This window comes from Triturus cristatus, chromosome 10 (genome assembly GCF_964204655.1).
Source record: "Triturus cristatus chromosome 10, aTriCri1.1, whole genome shotgun sequence".
Classification (NCBI taxonomy): domain Eukaryota; kingdom Metazoa; phylum Chordata; class Amphibia; order Caudata; family Salamandridae; genus Triturus; species Triturus cristatus.
Genome location: NC_140593.1, coordinates 1,078,887,364 through 1,078,907,490, shown reverse-complemented (window position 1 = coordinate 1,078,907,490; position 20,127 = coordinate 1,078,887,364). Strand labels below are relative to the sequence as shown.

Genomic DNA, 20,127 nt, shown 5'->3' with positions numbered 1-20,127 from the left:
TTATCTGTATCCTTTTATTTGTTTTTGCTCTTTTTTTTAAATTTCAATTAGGATAAAGTTGAACAGTTTATTTAATTTTTGCAATTAATTTTTCTCCTTTTTTTTTATATAAATTCTTGGGGTGCGCGCTCTGACGCACTCCTAGTACGTTTTCGTAAGTTTTTTATGAATACCGTCGTACGTTATTTACGTACGCATACATACGTTATAGTGCGCGCTGGGAGCGCGCACCCAGTACGTATGCGTACGTACGTACGCATGCGTGCGTGCGTCGTACGCGCTGCACGCGGTTCACTTCCGCATACGCTTAAATTACGCGCAATAACGTTCGCGTATACGCGTGTTCAACGTATGTGCGTTACGTACGCGCATATGACGTATGCACATGCGCTCCTACGCGTTCGCGCATGCGTAATCACAAGGTGCGCGCTCGGAGCTTGCGCAGTGCGCGCACCTCGGGTTATATGCTTAATAAAACAACACTTCTTATTGGTTATCATTACTTTCAGTTTCTGATTGTTTCAACACCACACCCAATCCCCTCATGGCAAGTCATGTGATCATGAATCATCACTTTTGATTGGTTTGAAGTACTTTCAGTTCCAGATTCTTCCCAAACCACACCTACTCCCCTCATTATTAGTTCTGATTCCTTTGGAGAAGGAGCTATTCTGTTGTTGAGAGACAATGGCTGAACAGCAACCATCTTCAGACAGTGACCAGGACACTCTTGAGAGGCAGAGGAGCAGGAAGCAGAAAGACAGCTTTATATGGCAGTTTTTCACTTTTCCAGAGGGACAAAAAAAGGTAAATGCACCTAAAGTGACTTGTGTACTTTGTCAAAAAGTCTTGTCACGTGGGAATCCTAACAAGAAGTATTCTTTTAGCATTCACACTATGTTGAGGCATGTTGACAAAATGCATCCAGTGACATTTCGTCGAGCTTCTGGAGCAAACCCTCCACCTGCTCAACCGACGACATCTGCAGCTGCTCAGCCGAGCACATCTTCGGCAGCTCAAGCGAGCACTTCTTCTGCAGTGGTGCCTTTGCCTTCTTCCACACCTCTTTTTGGACCACCTTGTTTTGCGAGTTTGTCCACACGCTGCACTGTTTGCGGTCGACTTATTTCTGTGGGTGAGACCAGTCTTGATCTCATTCAGAGAAAATTTGAGGCGCATGAGTGCAGTAGGCCATAGATGTTTTTTCTTTTTTTTCGTTTTTCTCTTCCTGTTTCCCTCCATTAACTCAAGGGCTCTTTTAAGAGCCACTTAAAAACTAAACCCCCAAAATTTTTGGGGGGATTTATTTTTGAAATTTTTTTTTTGGGGTGTGCGCACCCTGCGCGCACCCAAGGATGTTTTTTAAAAAAAATAAAAAAATAAAAAAAAATTAATGTACAAAAAGAGGTGAAGAAATGGAAGCATGAAAAGGGAGGATTGAGAAATACAAATATTTTTCACTTTTTTAAAAAAAATATATATATATTTTCAAAAAAAAAATTTTTAGTATTTTGCAAGGGAACAGAATTTCTTTTTTTATTTTTTCTTTCTAGTTCTGCAAAAAAAGAAAAAAAGTATTAATATTCAATCATACATTACAAAAAGCATTACTTGTTTTTACATATTTTACAAAGCAATTTTTTGCCCTTTTTTTGCTGTTTTCAGAATTTTTTAATTTTCACTTAAAATAGTGAAAACAATTGTATTCATCATTTAACAGTGGGCAAAAAAAAAACAATCTGAAAGATTGTTTAAAAAAAGCCCAAAAACTATCCTCACTAAAATATACCTTGTTAGAAATATTACATATATATTACAAGTACTTTTCTAGATGAATAAAATTTTTCTAGATAAACCGTCTTTAAACCTTGTCGCAAAAGCACACATGCCAAAATAATTTCTGTCAAAGGAGTCCACAATTGTTTTTATTACTTTTCCTTATATCTTTTCACTTAATTGCGAATTTTTATTATTTTTTTGTTTTTAAAAATTGTTCGGGTGCGCGATGTGTGCGCGCACTCGGCGATATTTTTTTTCAAAATATAAATCTTTTTTTTTGCCCTACAAGGTCCTACTGTGACCCCCCTACAATGCCTAGTGGGTCAATATCTCTCCACTCTGCCCCCTTTTCACGTTCTCCCCCTTTGTTTATCACCCCCTCTTTATGCAAGAGACAAAATGGCGGCCGCCGATTCCTGATTTCCACCGATTCGAATGTTTACTGACATCTAACAACCAATCAGAAGTGCGCTCGCGCACGCCAGGGTGCGCGCACAGGACTTGCTCAGTGCGCGCACGCTGCGCGCGTACAGATGTATATATTGATTTAAATGCTAGCTTCTCAGGAAATACTGAACAGATTTACACCAAACCTGCAAAAGGCACTTCATGGACCTTATGGCTACCTCTCTGCCAAATTTCACATAATTCTGTTCAGTCGTTCGGGCTGTAGCTGCGACTAAAGTCCCTATGGAAAAATGCATGGGCAAAACGCGTTTTGGGACCCCCCTTTTTTCTCAGCCCCCGCTTGACGAATCTCCCCGAAATTTTCAGGGTAGGAGCTGAGCGGAGCGCCCCATTAGTTTTGAAAAATTTGCGAGGATTCGTCAACCGGCGCCAAAGTTATTCAAAATAGAATTTTGAGATTTCCTATGGAAACACGGTCCTAACTATAACTACCTACTGGCGACCGCCAGTAGGTAATAGATATATATATAGATATAGATATATAAATATATATATATATGACCGATTGTGGTTTGGCATAATGCATTTCGGCTGCTTCAGCCTTCCTCAGATGCCCCGCACCACTAGTCTGCACCTTCTCCCTCGTGTGCTCTTTATGCGGCACTCCCAGTCGTGGGAGATCAGCAGATCCTGTTTAACTCCGGGCAGCTGTGATCAAATGTCAAACTACAGCCCCCAGCATGCAATATATTGGTAAATCCATAAGCAGGAATAATAAAACTATTAGTGAACTCCGATAATGCCTGTTACAGGAAGGGCCATGTAGTGGCAGGTGCAGTCCATTACTGACAGTGTTTAGCATTCTTTTGAGTCCCCAATGTCCAAAGCCACAATTGTGAAACAAACCGGGCCGTGGAGAAAGCTGCAATGGGCTGTCTCCCCCGTGAAGTCACAGTCTACCGGTTGGCAGCAGCCTCTGGTGTGGTCCGTTCTTGTGGCATATATATATATATTGTCTAAAAAGTAGAAGAATTTAAAAGCTAAGATGGTGTTGCAGCATGAACTCACAAAAATTAGGGATATTGAAAAAGAAATATATTTGGTTACTAACACATCACACCTTCAAGCTCTGGATAAACCAGTCACCACAAATTGAACACATATACAAAAACATCAGAAGTAAAAAGCCTCTGAACATAAACTAAAGGCAAACAGTTTAAACAAAACCGAACTACAAAACAAAATGTAGGTTGGTGAATAATTGTTAGATACTTATATTATGAAAATCACTAATAATATATATATATATACATATATATATATATATATATATATATATATATATATATATATATATATATATATATATACCTACTGGCGGTCGCCAGTAGGTAGTTATAGTTAGGACCCTGTTTCCATAGGAAATCCGCAACATTCTATTTGGAATAACTTTGGCGCCGGTCGACGAATCCTCGCGAAATTTTCAAAACTAATGGGGCGCTACGCTCCGCTCCTACCCTGAAAGTCTCGGGGGGATTCGTCAAGCGGGGGCTGAGAAAAAAGGGGGGTCCCAAAACGCGTTTTCCCCATGCATTTTTCCATAGGACCTTTAGACACAGCTACAGCCCGAACGGCTGAACAGAATTACTTGTAATTTGGCAGAGAGGTAGTCCGCAGGTCAAGGAAGTGCCTTTTGTAGGTCTGGTGTAAATCTGTTCAGTATTTCCTGAGAAAATAGCATTTAAATCAATATATATATCTGTAAGCGCGCTCCGTGCGCTTACCGTGCGCTTACGGTAAGCTTACCGTACGCGTACGGTGCCGTGCGCGAGCGCGATTGTGATTGGTTGTTAGATCAAAGTAAACATTCGAATCGGTTGAAACCAGGAAGTATCGGCCGCCATTTTCTGTCTGTCGCACTGAGAAAAAAAAGGTTGATAACATGAAAAGGGGGCAACGAAGAGAGTTGCAGACCCCCTAGCGTTCGTCAGGGGGTTCACGAAGGACCAAAAAGTATAAAAAATAAATTTAATAATTTTAAAAAAAAATAGCGGGGTGCGCGTACGGTAAGCTTACCGTACGCGTACGGTAAAAAAAAATTAAAAAATTAAAAAAAAATTAACAATCACATTTAATATATAAATCTAAGGACCCCCAAGGGAGAAAAAAACAATTGATATTTTGAAAAAAATGGAGAGGCGTGCACGGTACGAAATGCGCAACGTGGGCGCTCGGTGCGCGAAGCGCACCGTGCGCCCACAGCGCGCGCACGGTGCGCGAAGTGCACCGTGCGCGCAAAAATTTAAAATAAATACATAACTTAGCATTTAAAAAACCGTACAAATTCACTGAAAAACCCATAGGTTTCACACACGTTATAGTTAGGAATTAGCATTTAAAAAACCTTGCAAATTCACTGAAAAAACCATAGGTTTCACACATGTTATAGTTAGCTGTACATTTCACTCGTAAAAAACCAATGAAATTCCACGTTATAGTTAGTGCAGGCAACTATACCTCACGTGACCGCAATCCTCTGTTGATGCTAATACTGTATCTTTAGCTATACATATATTACAAATATTTATTTTTCATAAAGACACATATGTCATCAGTGATGTAATATCTGACATCATCAGCAGAGGATTGCGGTCGCGTGAGTTATAGTTGCCTACACTAACTATAACGTGGAATTTCATTGGTTTTTTACGAGTGAAATGTACAGCTAACTATAACATGTGTGAAACCTATGGTTTTTTCAGTGAATATATATATATATATATATATATATATATATATATATATATATATATATATACAAATAGCAAGCAAATACTGTACACAGTGTCCAAGAAGCAACAGCAACAAAACATGAACACCATAATGAACGTCTAAATATGAAAACTCAAAGAAAACAAGCACTGGCAAACATATCATAAAAGAACACATTAGAATGAGTCACAGAAGAGGGAGCCAACAGAAGCAGATCAAAGGGTTTATGGTTGTAAAGTAGGCACTCATGCCTTTCATGCAAGCATTTAAGTGTAGTTTGTAGGAATCACCCAACTAGCCAATACCAGTAGGTGAGAGATGAATACTCAAATGGGCTTTCCCAAAATAGGATTGACAATGTCTGAAGCAAGTGCCTGAAAGAGGCTAATTTAAGAAAGCCATTGGTTGAAAGGGGTGGACCTAAAGCCTACATTGCATATTCTGTTATAAATAAGCCTTTTGACAGCTGAAAGTCAAAATCCATAACTGAAAATGTCCAAAATCTGTAAGTGAGGATTACAGAAATTTGAATTGTCATTTAACCTTTTGGATTTCGCAACATATTTCCCAACATACTATACTGCACACCCATTGCAGTATAATATACAAGACACTGCAACAGACCGTGTCATGCGGGCACTGGTGGTAAAGGGGGCACACAACACCACTAGAGTTAATGATGGTGGGCACAAGGCATGGTCAAGGTTCTTTGCAGTACCTGGTGTGCAAGGCCTCAGGCCATGCTCTAATGGTGTTGAAGAAAAGGGATTCTTGTGCAGGGAATGGACAAAGGGTGTGCCATTGGACCACATAACAAAGAGCATAGCCAAAGGCCATAATCTGTAGGTACTTTAGGCACAGGGGAGAGGGTACAGACCATAACCAAGCGAGAGAAAGTGTAAGTCCAGAAATCAACTGCTTATGATATAACATAGGACAGCACAGGTGACGTCATATATTGCATTATCTCTGCCATTGCTGATTATATAATTAACTATAGAGGCCATGCCCAGTGTTTTCCCATGATAGTAAGGAATGACCCATGAATGATGCACCCTGATGTGTGCTTTGTCTGTGCCTGGAGGAGCACGGGGGGCTGACCTTTGCACAACAGAGGGCTGTGTCTTATTTGCCTCAATGCTCTTTAGAAAATGTAAGGTTAAAAATAGTATTACATATAAATATGAAAAAAAAGGAGGAAAAAGTTTTTTTAAAGTACTATTGCACCATGAATTCACATTGAATTAGTAATATTTAACGAAAAATAACATTAAGTTATAAATAACCACATTGCACCATTTCTCCCCATATCTCGTCACACGCCACTTTAAAATAAACAGAACACAAAAAAACAGATACGTAAATCATTTCAAGGAAACACCCTCAAAAAATAAGAAATGCAAACAAGCAATGGGCAGGTTTAAGAAAAAACAAGTACAAACAGCACACAAAAATAGGTGATTTACCGTCTAACATTTAAAGACATATACCAAATGCTCACTATAGAAAATAAAACCTTTACACAGCTATACATAACATTCTACAACATTCACCATGTTATGCTGACGTCTAACATAACATTTAAAAAATATATTCTACCTTACACCACTTTTATAAATCGCAGAGCATGACAACCTAAAGATTTATTTATTACTAATTGAGAGTGAGGCAAATTTGCAATGTCATCTTAATGGTTAAATCTGCCGACATTTTGGACTGTCCAGGGCCTGCAAGAAAGCTGTGGATTCAGTCCATGCCCGGCAGTTACTAAAGTTAGAAGGGCTAAGAACTCAAACCCGTGGTAAGGGGCCGTCACAAGTCACGATAAGGGCTCTGCCCACGGCCTGCTACACATGGCACAGATCTGTGTTTTAAGGGCCTTGAGGACTGAGGTACTTGGTAACAGCATGGACATAGGCTTCGTCCTATACACAGTGCTCAGAAGGCATGCCACATTCCATGCCCTGTTGGTACTATCAGCAGAGTGCATGAGCAGGGAAAGACCATGTGGGAAGGGTGTAACTTCCACCCATGGACTGCTCATGATATCCCATAACATAAGAGGTGACATCAAAAATAATATAGTGAATGGTATTGCAGATGACGTGGCCAATTACGTAGGGCCTGATTACGAGTCTGGCGGTCCGAGGAGTGCCGGACTTGCGGTCCAACCACCGCCGCATCAGCGGGTCTGACCCCCTTATTACACATTGGGAGGTCGAACCGCCATTGCACCGCCGCAACTGCCAGTGATCAGAGAACCATTACTGTGGCGTGGCGGTCTTGAGGGTACATTATGCTTGGTAGGACCACTGCGGCACAGCCAAACATATTAGGAGTTTCCTCTCTGCCACGGTTTTCATGGCGGTTCCTCCTCCACGAAAACGATGGTGGAAAGGAAAAAAAAGGGGCCCCTACAGGGCCCCCTGTTGCCCCTGGGCCAGGTGGTGCATGCAGGGGAGCACATTTTGTGCCCCCCTATGTGCATGCACCCCAGTACCTTCACGACATGGACTACACCAATCCATACTGTGCCGGTACTGCCTTTGACGCTCCTATTGCTGTACCTATTTCATAGGCACCGCCATGGGGGGAACTCCAAAGAACTGCCCACCAGTGACTGGTATAGTAATAATCTGGTGGGCGGTGCACGCACAGGTTTGGAGATGTGGGTGCGGGACGCCGGCATAGCAATTCTGCTCCCGCATCGCCGAACTCATAATCAGGCATCTTAGTCAACATGCAGGTCATGCCATGTGTTCCTCCTGCAACCTCGGTATGTAGCATACACGCGCATGCGTGCTGCACCTGATGTGTCACTCGCCTCTGTGCGTGGTGTGCAGTGGGAACTGCTGTTGTACAGCACAGGGGGCGGTGCCATCCCCGCGTTATCCCCTGCGTGCTAGATTAGCAGGGCGCAGCTGAAGCTCGGATTAGGAGTTTTGGTTACTGCCTACTCAAAATGGTTAATGTTGTTTCTGCGTTTTATCTTTTTATCTATGTTTTTCATTAGACTGTAGAAGAGAAGATAAAAGACCTCGTTTGCAATGAACTTTACTGCCAGCGCCTCAATAAAGAGTTAGTTGGGAAAGTTATTGCTTCAATAGGCTGCTGCATAAACCGACCAGGGTGCTTCCTGCTCGATGGCTTTATGGAGGGAGGGGCGAGGGGGGAGGGGAGAAAGGGAACTAGGAAGAGGGTGGAAGGAGAGAGAAGGCGAGAGACAGAGAGACGAGAGGGAGAGAGAGAGGGAGGGAGGGAGGAAAAGGGTGAAAGGAGAGAGAAGGGGAGAGACAGAGAGACGAGAGGGGGAGGGGGAGGGAGATAGGAAGAGGGTGGAAGGAGAGAGAAGGGGAGAGACAGAGAAGAGGGGGGAGGGGAGGAGGGAGGGAGGGAGGGAGCTAAGAAGAGGGTGGAAGGAGAGAGAGAAGGGAAGAGACAAGGAGACAAGAGGGAGAAAGGGAGCTAGGAAGAGGGTGGAAGGAGAGAGAAGGCGAGAGACAGAGAGACGAGAGGGAGAGAGAGAGGGAGGGAGAGAGGAGGAGGGAGGGAGGGAGGGAGCTAAGAAGAGGGTGGAAGGAGAGAGAGAAGGGAAGAGACAAGGAGACAAGAGGGAGAAAGGGAGCTAGGAAGAGGGTGGAAGGAGAGAGAAGGCGAGAGACAGAGAGACGAGAGGGAGAGAGAGAGGGAGGGAGGGAGAGAGGAAGAGGGTGAAAGGAGAGAGAAGGGGAGAGACAGAGAGACGAGAGGGGGAGGGAGATAGGAAGAGGGTGGAAGGAGAGAGAAGGGGAGAGACAGAGAGGAGGGGGAGAAGGAGCGGGAGAGGGAGGGGAGGAAGGAGGGAGGGAGGGAGCTAAGAAGAGGGTGGAAGGAGAGAGACAAGGGAAGAGACAAGGAGACAAGAGGGAGAGGGAGGGAGGGAGAAAGGGAGCTAGGAAGAGGGTGGAATGAGAGAGAGAAGGTGAGAGACAGAGAGACGAGAGGGGAGGGAGAGGGAGGGAGGGAGATAGGAAGAGGGTGGAAGGAGGGAGAAGGGGAGGGACGAAGAGAGGAGAGGGGGAGAGAGAGGGAGGGAGAAAGGGAGCTAGGAAGAGGGTGGGAGGGAGGGAGAGAGAGATGGAGACAGACAGAGACGAGAGGGAGGAAGAAAGGAGCTAAGAAGGGGATAGGAGGAAGAGAGAAGAGGAGAGACTGAGAGAGGGATAAAAAATGGAGGAGCGAAAGGGAGCTAGAAAGGATAAATGAGAAACTGAGCTAGAAAGAGGAGGAGAGGGAGAGAAAGGGGAAAGAGGCAGAGAGGGACAAAAACAAACAGGTGGGGAAGAAATAAGCTATAAAGAGGATAGGAGGAAGAGAAAAGGGAAGGGAAAAGAGAGGGCCAGAAACATAGAAAGCGGGAGAGAAAGAGAGCTACAAACAGGATAGGTGCCCGAGAGGCCGAGTGAGAGAGAGGCAGAGAGATAACAGGGAGAGTAAGTGAAAGTAAAGAGAAAGCGAGGGACAGAAAAAGAGAGGGGATGAAAGGGAGTTAGAAAGAGGGTGCGAGGGTGAGAAAGAATGGGAGAGACAATATAGAGAGGGACAGAAAAAGAGAGCGAGGATAAAGGGAGCTAGAAAGAGAATGGAAGGCCGAGAAGGAGAGAGAAAAAGAGAGGCAGAGAGAGAATGTGAGAGACAGATAGGGGAGGGACAGAAACAGAGAGGGGCTGAAAGAGGAAAAGTGATAGAAAGACAAGTGAGAGCGAGTGAGAGGAAAGCTGAGAGAGAGTCAGAAGGGGACCTGGTAAGGGGAAAAGAGAGGATTAGAGAGAAAGCGGAGGGGAGGGGAAGAGACAGAGAGGAGGGGGAGAAGGAGAGGGAGAGGGAGGGGAGGAAGGATGGAGGGAGGGAGCTAAGAAGAGGGTGGAAGGAGAGAGACAAGGGAAGAGACAAGGAGACAAGAGGGAGGGAGGGAGAAAGGGAGCTAGGAAGAGGGAGGAAGGAGAGAGAAGGGGAGATGAGAGGGAGAGGGAGAGGGAGGGAGAAAGGGAGCTAGGAAGAGGGTGGAAGGAGAGAGAAGGGGAGAGACAGAGAGACGAGAGGGGAAGGGAGAGGGAGGGAGGGAGATAGGAAGAGGGTGGAAGGAGGGAGAAGGGGAGGGACGAAGAGAGGAGAGGGGGAGAGAGAGGGAGAGAGAGGGAGGGAGAAAGGGAGCTAGGAAGAGGGTGGGAGGGAGGGAGAGAGAGATGGAGACAGACAGAGACGAGAGGGAGGAAGAAAGGAGCTAAGAAGAGGATAGGAGGAAGAGAGAAGAGGAGAGACTGGGAGAGGGATAAAAAATGGAGGAGCGAAAGGGAGCTAGAAAGGACAAATGAGAAACTGAGCTAGAAAGAGGATGAGAGGGAGAGGAAGGGGAAAGAGGCAGAGAGTGACAAAAACAAACAGGTGGGGAAGAAATAAGCTATAAAGAGGATAGGGGGAAAAGAAAAGGGAAGGGAAAAAGAGAGGGCCAGAAACATAGAAAGCGGGAGAGAAAGAGAGCTACAAACAGGATAGGTGCCCGAGAGGCCGAGTGAGAGAGAGGCAGAGAGATAACAGGGAGAGAGAGTGAGAATGAGAGAGAAAGTGAAAGTAAAGAGAAAGCGAGGGACAGAAAAAGAGGGAGTGAAAGGGAGTTAGAAAGAGGGTGTGAGGGTGAGAAAGAATGGGAGAGACAATATAGAGAGGGACAGAAAAAGAGAGCGAGGATAAAGGGAGCTAGAAAGAGAATGGAAGGCCGAGAAGGAGAGAGAAAAAGAGAGGCAGAGAGAGAATGTGAGAGACAGATAGGGGAGGGACAGAAACAGAGAGGGGTTGAAAGAGGAAAAGTGATAGAAAGACAAGTGAGAGCGAGTGAGAGGAAAGCTGAGAGAGAGGCAGAAAGGGACCTGGTAAGAGGAAAAGAGAGGTTTAGAGAGAAAGCGGAGGGGAGGGGAAGAGAGAAATAATGAGGGAGAGCCAAGTGAGGCAGAAAGAGAGAGGGACTGTAACGGAGATAGGATAGGAAGACTGAGAAATGGAAGAATAAGAGAAAGAAAGAGGTGTGTTTAAGAGGGAGGGAGAGAGAAAGATAGAATTAGATTTTTTTTTTAAAAAGAGGGAAAAAGAGAATGAGAGAGAGAGACGGGGCTAAATAGGGAGAGAGAAACAGAGAGCGAGCGGGACAGCATGTTAGAAAGAGGGGTTGGGAGAGAAAAAGGAGAGAGAATGGGAGCTAGAATAGGGAGGGGGAAGAGAGAATGAAGAGAGAACAAGACGTAGATAAAGAGGTGGAGAAAAGAGGAAGAAACAGCAAAATGGGTCAGAGGATGAGGAGGGATGAAAAGAGGCAGAGTGACAGAAAGATGGAGTGAGTTAGAGAGTGAGGGCTTGAGAAGGCCAGGTGAAGGTAAGGGAGGGAGAGTGAAAGAAGCACTGAGGAGCTAGAGTGACAGAGAACGAAGAGGTGACATGAAAAGGGAGTGATGCAAGAGAGCAAGAGAGAGATAGTAATAAGCAGAGGAAGATAAAGACAATACGTGAGAGGGGAGACAAGAGAGTGACAGAAGGAAAGGGAACAGAAGATAAAAGACTCGAAGGGTGGGAGAAGAGGCGAGGAGAAACTGAGTGTGGAAGATGAAGGGAGAGAACGACAGCGTGAGGGCAGAAGATTTAAAAAGAAGACAGACTAGGACCCAGTCATGGGTGGGGAGGAAATATGGAGGGGGAGAGAGAGAGAGGGACAAAGAGAGAGGGAGAGAAAAGAGAGAGAAAGAAAGAGAGAGAGAGGGAGAAAGATGGAAAAGGAGAGAGAGTGGGAGAGAGAGAAAGAGAGAGCAAGAGAGAGAGAATGAGAGAGAAAGACAGAAAGACAGAATGAGAGAGAGAAAAATAGAGAAAGAGAGAGAGAGAGAGAGTCTGTGTCTCAGTAAGAAAGGGACAATGATGAAAGAAGAGAAGAGAGGGGGTGAAAAAGAGATGAAGACCCAGAGCAAGAGAGAGTGAAGGAAGGAGTGGGGTGGGGGATACAACTAGAGGAGTCTAAAGAATACAGCTAGACGAAGTCGCAGATCAAGAGAAAACAGCACATATGGATAAAGTATGCAAAAGAGGAAGTAGCAGATGTGTGAATGATATGGATGGCTGAGGGATGAGGAGGGGAAAGAGAGGCTAAAGGAAAGGGAGAGAGACAGGCTGTGATAAAAGGGTGGAGAGAGAGCAAGACAGATAGAGAACAAGAGGGTGGGGAATAGAAACCGAGGAAACGAAAGGGGGGGGGGTAGATAAACATCTAAAAAAAATAAGGAGAGATACAGATAGATCGATAGAGCGGGAAAGAAAGAGATGAAATGTTGGGGGAGAAAAATAGGAAACGATGAGAAAGATTAGGAGAGACCATCTAAGATAAAGGGAGGACGGAAGATTGTAAAAGGGAGAATATACAATAAGGTGGAGAAGAGTAAGGGACGTTAAAGAGGGAAGAAGAAAAACACAGAAAAAGGAGAGGAGTGCCTGTGATAATAGGGCGGGGAAAAGAAGACATGAACAGAGAGACCGAAAGAGAAGAGAAGATTGGAGGCTTGAAAGAAGCGAAAGCGAGAACGAGAGAAGGAAAAGCGAGAGAGAGCGCGGGAGAAGGAGGCGAGTCTGGGTTAAAGGGGCGGGGGGAGAAGACATCAAACTAGAGAAAGAGAGAGCAGAGCAGGGTAGACGATTCGGGAGGACGGGCGGCGAGAGCGGAGGCAGGTGCAGCCGGAGCGGGCGAGGGCAGAGGGGCGCGCTGACTGCGGGGCTGTGCGCTCCCCGCCGCCCATTTATAGACCGCCGCGGCCAAGCAATCTGATTAGAAGCTTTGCGCTGTAACTTGGGCCGGCTCCGCTGGATCAACATGCTGGCCGCGCTTAAGTTGCTCACTCCGCCTCCTCTTCCCCCAGCAGGGCTCCCCCCCATTAAAGCGTGTGATCGCGCTCGGCGAGGGCGCCCCGCCACCGCCGCCTGAGCCGTGCGAGCTGTGGAGAGCGCTGTGGCGCGCTGGATGGCCCCGGGAGGCGTGCGCTCTGTTCGGGGGGGACGCGGCCGGAGAGGAGCCCCTGCGCCCCGCCGATCGTCGCCTGACGCCGCAGTCGGGAGCCGCCAGCCTCTCTGCTCGCCCTCCAGCCCTGGGATGTGCCGCCGCCAGCGCTAGTTGGAGCCGCGGGAACGGGCGAGGAGAGCCGCGGATACACCGGCCGGAGAGGCACGGAGGCGCGCACGGGACCCCTCGAGCCAGCTCCAGGTAGGAGAAGGGGCTCCGGGGCGGGTACGTCAGGGGGCTCGGAAGGGAGCCTGGCTCCCGTCCTGCTGCAGTAGATTGCACGCTGGTTCTCTTGGATGTGTGCCTGGGCTGATACTGGAGATGAACGGGGTGCCAGGGAGCTGCTCTGCCCCCAGCTTCCCGTGCAGTCTGGGAACTGCATCCCCGGCCAGTCCAGACTACCGCAGGGCTGCATCCGCCGGCGTCCCGGCAGCGAGTGAACTGCGTCCCGGCACAGCATTGCCCCAGCGTCCCAGGATAGCCATGGCTGTGCTTCCCAGGCAACGATTGCCCCTGCTTCTCATCATCACCCGGCCAGTGTCGCCGGGAGCGCGTCCCTTGGCATCGTACCCCAGCGTCCCGGGACAGGCAGGCTATGCTTCCCAAGCAACCATAGCAGCATCACCGCGTCAGCGCGTGCCTAGCCCTCCCGAGCAGCTTGTTACTTCCATCTCCACCCTGACCTGGTACCCAGGGAGTCTGATTCACGAACCTGCCGAGGTGGCTCGTGAGCGGCAGGACTTCACCCACCCAAGCAAGGTAAAGCCAGGCTGCACCTACAGCCTTCTCAGGCAGCCAGCGCGCTATATTCCCCCATACCGGCCCCCACCCTCCGCAGCATGTGAACTGTTTGCCCCAGACCACCCACCCCCAAGCAACCAGTGAGCTGCATTCCCCCCAGCCTCCGATGGCAACTTGTAAATTGCACCCCCACCGCCTCCAGAGGCAGCCTGTAATCTGAATTCCCCCAGCCTCTCTGGGCTGACTGTAGGCGGCATTTTCTCCGTCTCGCCGGCAGGTTTTAGGCTGCATTCCACTAGCTACCTATAAACAACATATGCCATGCCTTTCCATAGCCTCCACAAGCAACCAGTGGGCTGCTTTCCCCCAGTCTTCTAATGAAGCCTGTGAGCTGTTCACCCATCCTCCAAAGGCAGCCTGTAAGCCGCATTTCATCGCCTCCAAATGCAGCCTGTACTTCGTATTTCATCATCCTCTACAGGCAGCCTGTAAACCTAATTTCATCAGCCTCTACATACAGGATGTAAGTCGAATTTCATCAGCCTCTACAGGCAGCGTGTGAACCGAATTTCATCTGCCTCTACAGGCAGCCTGTATACCGCATTTAATCAGCCTCTACAGTCAGCCTATACGTCGCATTTCATCAGCTCCTACAGGCAGCTAAACTGCATTTCATCAGGCTCCACTGGCAGCCTGTAACCCGCATTTCATCAGCCCCCAAAGGCTGCCTGTAAGCTGCATAACCCAAGCCCCAAAGGCAGCTCATAAACCGCATTCCCCCAGCCTCCCCTGTTAACTCATTCCCCCAGCCTCCCCTGTTAACTCATTTCCCCAGCCTCCCTGTTAATTTCTTCTCCCAGCCTCCCCTGTGACCTCATTCCCCCAGCCTCCCCTGTGAACTCATTCCCCCAGCCTCCCCTGTGAACTCATTCCCCCAGCCTCCCCTGTGAACTCATTCCCCCAGCCTCCCCTGTTAATTCATTTCCCCAGCCTCCCCTGTTAACTCATTCCCCCAGCCTCCCTGTTAATTCATTTCCCCAGGCTCCCTGTTAACTCATTCCCCCAGCCATCTCTGTTAACTCATTCCCCCTGCCTCCCTGTTAACTCATTCCCCCAGCCCCCCTGTTAATTCATTTCCCCAGCCTCCCAGCCTCCCTGTTAACTCATTCCCCCAGCCCCCCTGTTAATTCATTTCCCCAGCCTCCCTGTTAACTCATTCCCCCAGCCTCCCTGTTAACTCATTCCCCCAGCCATCTCTGTTAACTCATTCCTCCAGCCATCCCTGTTAACTCATTCCCCCAGCCTCCCTGTTAACTCATTCCCCCAGCCTCCCTGTTAACTCATTCCCCCAGCCTCCCTGTTAACTCATTCCCCCAGCCATCTCTGTTAACTCATTCCTCCAGCCTCCCTGTTAACTCATTCCTCCAGCCTCCCTGTTAACTCATTCCTCCAGCCTCCCTGTTAACTCATTCCTCCAGCCTTCCCTGGCAGCCTGTGATCAGCATCCATCCAGCGTTCCTGGCAGACTGGGTCGGATATATTGTGCACTGCACCCCAGAATCCCGACGAGCTGCCCCCCAACCCACTCTCCTCATGCAGCCTGTGAGCTGCATTCCCCGCACTTCCTCAGACGCCCGTGATTTCCATGGGCTGCCTGTAGTGTAAGCCCCCCTCTTCCGCGGGCTGTCTCTGAGCTGCACTCCCACACTTCCCCAGGCTGCCTGTGAGCTGCGGTAGCCTTCACTTCCCTAGGCTGCCTGTGAGCAGCCCCCCCCCCGCTTCCACGACCTGCCTATCAGCTGCCCCCTCTTCCTTGGGCTGCCTGTGAGCTGCACTCCCCACTTCCCCAGGCTGAATGTGAGCTGCACTCCCCACTTTACCAGGCTGCCTGTGAGCTGCAGTACCCTTTACTTCCTCAGGCTGCCTGTGAGCAGCCCCCCCCCCCCCCGCCCCGCTTCCCTTTGCTTCCTGTGAGCTGCACTCCGCTCTACTTCCCGAGGCAACTGTTAGCTGCACTGCCCAGCTTCCCCAGGCTGGCTCTGAGCTGTCCACGCCCTCCTCCCGGGGCTGCAAGCCAGATGCACTCCCCGCTTCACCAGGCTGCCTCTGAGTTGCATTCACCCTCTTCCTCGAGATGTCACTAAGCTGCACTCCTCTGCACCCCCAGGCTGTCTCGGAGGTGCACCCCAGCTTTCCAGGGCTGCCAGTGAGCCTCACTTCTTCTCTTCCCCCAGCTATCTGTGAGGTGCCCCCCTCTGCCCCAGGCTGCCTGTCAGCTGCACTCCCGGCGTCCCCAGGCTGCATGTGAACTGCAGTCCCCTTTACTTCCCCATGCTGCCTGTGAGCAGCACACCCCCACTTCCCCATGCTGCCTGTGAGCTTCACTCCCCTGGGCTGCCTGTGAGCTGCACTCCCCCACTTCGTCCGGCTGCTTCTCAGTTGCACTCCATCACTTCCCCTAGGCTGCCTGTGAGCTGCACACCCCCACTTCCCCGCGCTGCCTGTGAGCTGCACACCCCCACTTCCCCGCGCTGCCTGTGAGCTGAACTCTCCCACTTCCCAGGGCTGCCTGTGAGCTGCACTCCCCCGGCCTGCCTGTGAGCTGCACTCCCCCACTTCCCCATGCTACGTGAGCTGCACTCTCCCACTTCCCAGGGCTGCCTGTGAACTGCACTCCTCTGCTTCCCCGGGCTGCCTGTGAGCTGCACTCCCCCGGGCTGCCTGTGAGCTTCACTCCCCTGGGCTGCCTGTGAGCTGCACTCCCCCACTTCGTCCGGCTGCTTCTCAGTTGCACTCCATCACTTCCCCTGGCTGCCTGTGAGCTGCACACCCCCACTTCCCCATGCTGCCTGTGAGGTGCACTCCCCCGGGCTGCCTGTGAGCTGCACTCCCCCACTTCCCCATGCTGCCTGTGAGCTGCACTCCCCCCGGCTGCCTGTGAGCTGCACTCCCCTGGGCTGCCTGTGAGCTGCACTCCCCCACTTCGTCCGGCTGCTTCTCTGTTGCACTCCATCACTTCCCCTGGCTGCCTGTGAGCTGCACACCCCCACTTCCCCGCGCTGCCTGTGAGCTGAACTCTCCCACTTCCCCGCGCTGCCTGTGAGCTGCACTCCCCCGCTTCCCCGGGCTGCCTGTGAGCTGCACTCCCCCGGGCTGCCTGTGAGCTGCACTCCTCCGGGCTGCCTGTGAGCTTCACTCCCACTCCCCTCGAGGCTGCAGGGAGCTGGTTTCTCCAGTGTCCCCGTCAGTCGGTGCACTGCATTTTGCTACCCCTCCCCCCCCCCCCCCCCCCCCCCCCGTCAGCCGAGGGGATGCAAGCCCCCAGTTTTCCTACGCAGCTCTCGAGCTGAATTCACAACCTCTCCAGGGATCTAGAGAGCAGCATCGCCGCGGCCTCCACTGACGCCCCCAAACATTAAGCAAGCTGCACACGCAACCTCTTCAGACAACTCGAAACCCCTCTCTCGCAATCTTCCCCCCCCCCACCCCCCCGCACCCTCCTCCCCTCCCCAAATCTACCCTGGTGCTCACCGTGGTCTGAATTTCCCAAACCAACTCTGCTTAGGAACTGCACTTCCCCTAGGTCTTCAAATCCCAGGCAACCCAATTTAACACCGTGTGACCGTCTGCACCCTCTGATCTCCGACAGACCTCCCTCCACTACAGTAAGGGTCTTTTCCATGTTCGCGTGGGGTCTGCAAAGGCGACCATTGGGGCTTCAAGAAGGGTTTGCGGGCGTAGGGGAGGTGGGGCACCAAGAAACTTCAAGAGCACCCCCCAGTAAGAAATGGCAGTGCCCCTCTGGTTCAGTCGGAGCACACTTGGGGTAGGCTGCGGTTGGCCTCAGGAGAGCCCCCACACCCCCAGTTGATGATGTATTTTGTAGAAGAGGGTCGCTCCATTTGCAATTAACAGCAGCCCAGATGCCTAGCACTGAGAAGCGTGGGTTTAGGTGAAATTGAAAGGTATATATAGCGTTTGGGTAGCACTCTCACAGTAACAAGGCGCTCTATGCGCTGGGGTAGAGGTGAGGGGGACTGGGATCTAAAAGCACTCTGTGGCGCCGCATACTAGTACCAGGGGGCACGTGCGAGTGGGCAACTCCGTAGCGCCCTCGGGTGTAAACTTCTGCTAGGGCGCCCTGGCTCGTGCGTAGGGTTCGGTGTGTTGCAGCTGGCACGCGCTTTACAGCGCCAAACCTGGCGGTGGTGGTGGGGAGCGGCAGACCACCTCCTAGGCTTGAAGTGTGGGAGATGGAAATGTGATAAGTGCGCGAGCTCAGGCAGAGGGCGTGCAGGCGCGTGTGGTGCAGTGCGTGAATGCACAGCTCCAACTGGTCTTCTAAGAGCACGACGGCCTGCAGCGCACTCGAACCGGTGGTGGCGGTGAGAAACGGTAGCGCTATATACATTGCACCCCCACCTCGCAGGTTTGCACTGTTTGAGATGTAAAGATGATTGAAGTGCAGGAACCAAGGCAAGGGGCGTGCAGTGGCTTTGGGTCTCTGTCTGCGCGTTGACAGTTCAGCAAGGATCTGTTTGCAGCGTCCCCGGGCTTGTGATGGCGGCGCTATAAAAGGGCAGCACTAACTCCTAGAGTTAAAGTGTGGGAGATGTAAAGATGCTGGAAGTGCGTCTACCTGCGTCCTCAGAAGGGTGTACTTGTATCAATGCAAGAGAAAAAGCTCTTCTCAGCAGGCATTTATTACTATCAGTGGGAGGTACACGCACTTCTCAGCAAAAATGCATTACTATCAGAGGGAGGCTACAAGCACTTCTCAGCAGAGATTCATTGCTATCACTGGAAGTTTACCAGCACTTCTGAGCAGTGGCAGAATACCAGCACTTCTCAGCCAGGATTCATTACTACCAGTGGGTGGCTACAAGCACTTCTCAGCAGAGAATAATTATTATCAGTGGTAGGGTACCAGCACTTCTCAGCAGAGATTTATTATTACCAGTGGGAGGCTACAGGCACTTCTCAGTGGAGATTTATTACTATCAGTAAGAGGGTGCCAGCACTTTTCAGCCAGGATTCATTACTATCAGTAGGAGGCTATAAGCACTTCCCAGCAGAGAATCATTGTTATCTGTGAGAGGGTACCAGCACTTCTCAGCAGAGATGTATTACTACCAGTGAGAGGCTACAAGCCCTTCTCAGCGGAGATGTTTTACTATAAGTAAGAGGGTATTAGCATTTCTCAGTCAGGATTCATTACTATCAGTGGAAGGCTACAAGCACTTCTCAGCAGAGATGTATTACTATAAGTAAGAGGGTACCAGCACTTCTCAGCAGAGATTCATTTCTACCAGTGAGAGGCTACAAGCACTTCTCAGTGGAGATTTATTACTATTAGCAAGAGGGTACCAGCACTTCTCAGCCAGGATTCATTACTACCAGTGGGAGGCTACAAGCACTTCTCAGTAGAGATTTATTACTATTAGTGGGACGTACCAGCACTTCTCAGCGGAGATTTATTACTATCAGTGGGAGGCTACAAGCATGTCTCAGCGGAGATTTATTACTATAAGTAAGAGGGTATCAGCACTTCTCAGCCAGGATTCATTACTACCAGTGGGAGGCTACAAGCACTTCTCAGCAGAGATTTATTACCATTAGTGGGAGGGTACAAGCACTTCTCAGCAGAGATGTATTACTATTAGTGGGAGGGTACCAGCACTTCTCAGCGGAGATTTATTACTATCAGTGGGAGGGTACCAGCACTTCTCAGCATAGCTTTATTACTATCAGTGAGAGGCTAAAAGCAATTCTCAGCAGATATTCATTACTATCATTGGGAAGCTACAAGCACTTCTCAGTAGAGATTCATTACTATCACTGGAAGTTTACCAGCACTTCTGAGCAGTAGGAGGATAGCAGCACTTCTCAGCCAGGATTCATTACTACCAGTGGGAGGCTACAAGCATTTCTCAGCAGAGATTTATTACCATTAGTGGGAGGCTACAAGCACTTCTCAGCAGAGATGTATTACTATTAGTGGGAGGGTACCAGCACTTCTCAGCGGAGATTTATTAATATCAGTGGGAGGGTACCAGCACTTCATAGCATAGCTTTATTACTATCAGTGAGAGGCTAAAAGCAATTCTCAGCAGAGATTCATTACTATCATTGGGAAGCTACAAGCACTTCTCAGTAGAGATTCATTACTATCACTGGAAGTTTACCAGCACTTCTGAGCAGTAGGAGGATAGCAGCACTTCTCAGCCAGGATTCATTACTAACATGGGAGGCTAAAAGCACTTCTCAGCAGAGATTTATTACCATTAGTGGGAGGCTACAAGCACTTCTCAGCAGAGATGTATTACTATTAGTGGGACGTACCAGCCCTTCTCAGC

The 20,127-nt window shown here is 49.3% G+C and overlaps 1 protein-coding gene across 2 annotated transcripts in view; it reads left to right on the top strand.

Annotated features, from left to right (window-relative positions):
- Positions 1-12,664: 12,664 nt before the first annotated feature.
- The window catches only part of ELFN1 (extracellular leucine rich repeat and fibronectin type III domain containing 1), a 784,985-nt gene continuing 777,522 nt past the window's right edge, over positions 12,665-20,127 (top strand). The window contains exon 1 of one of the 2 annotated variants that reach the window (XM_085629235.1): positions 12,665-13,231. The gene's annotated coding sequence lies outside the window, so the exon portion shown is untranslated. The remainder of the gene's footprint in view (positions 13,232-20,127) is intronic. The other variant, XM_085629236.1, reaches the window with a different exon arrangement.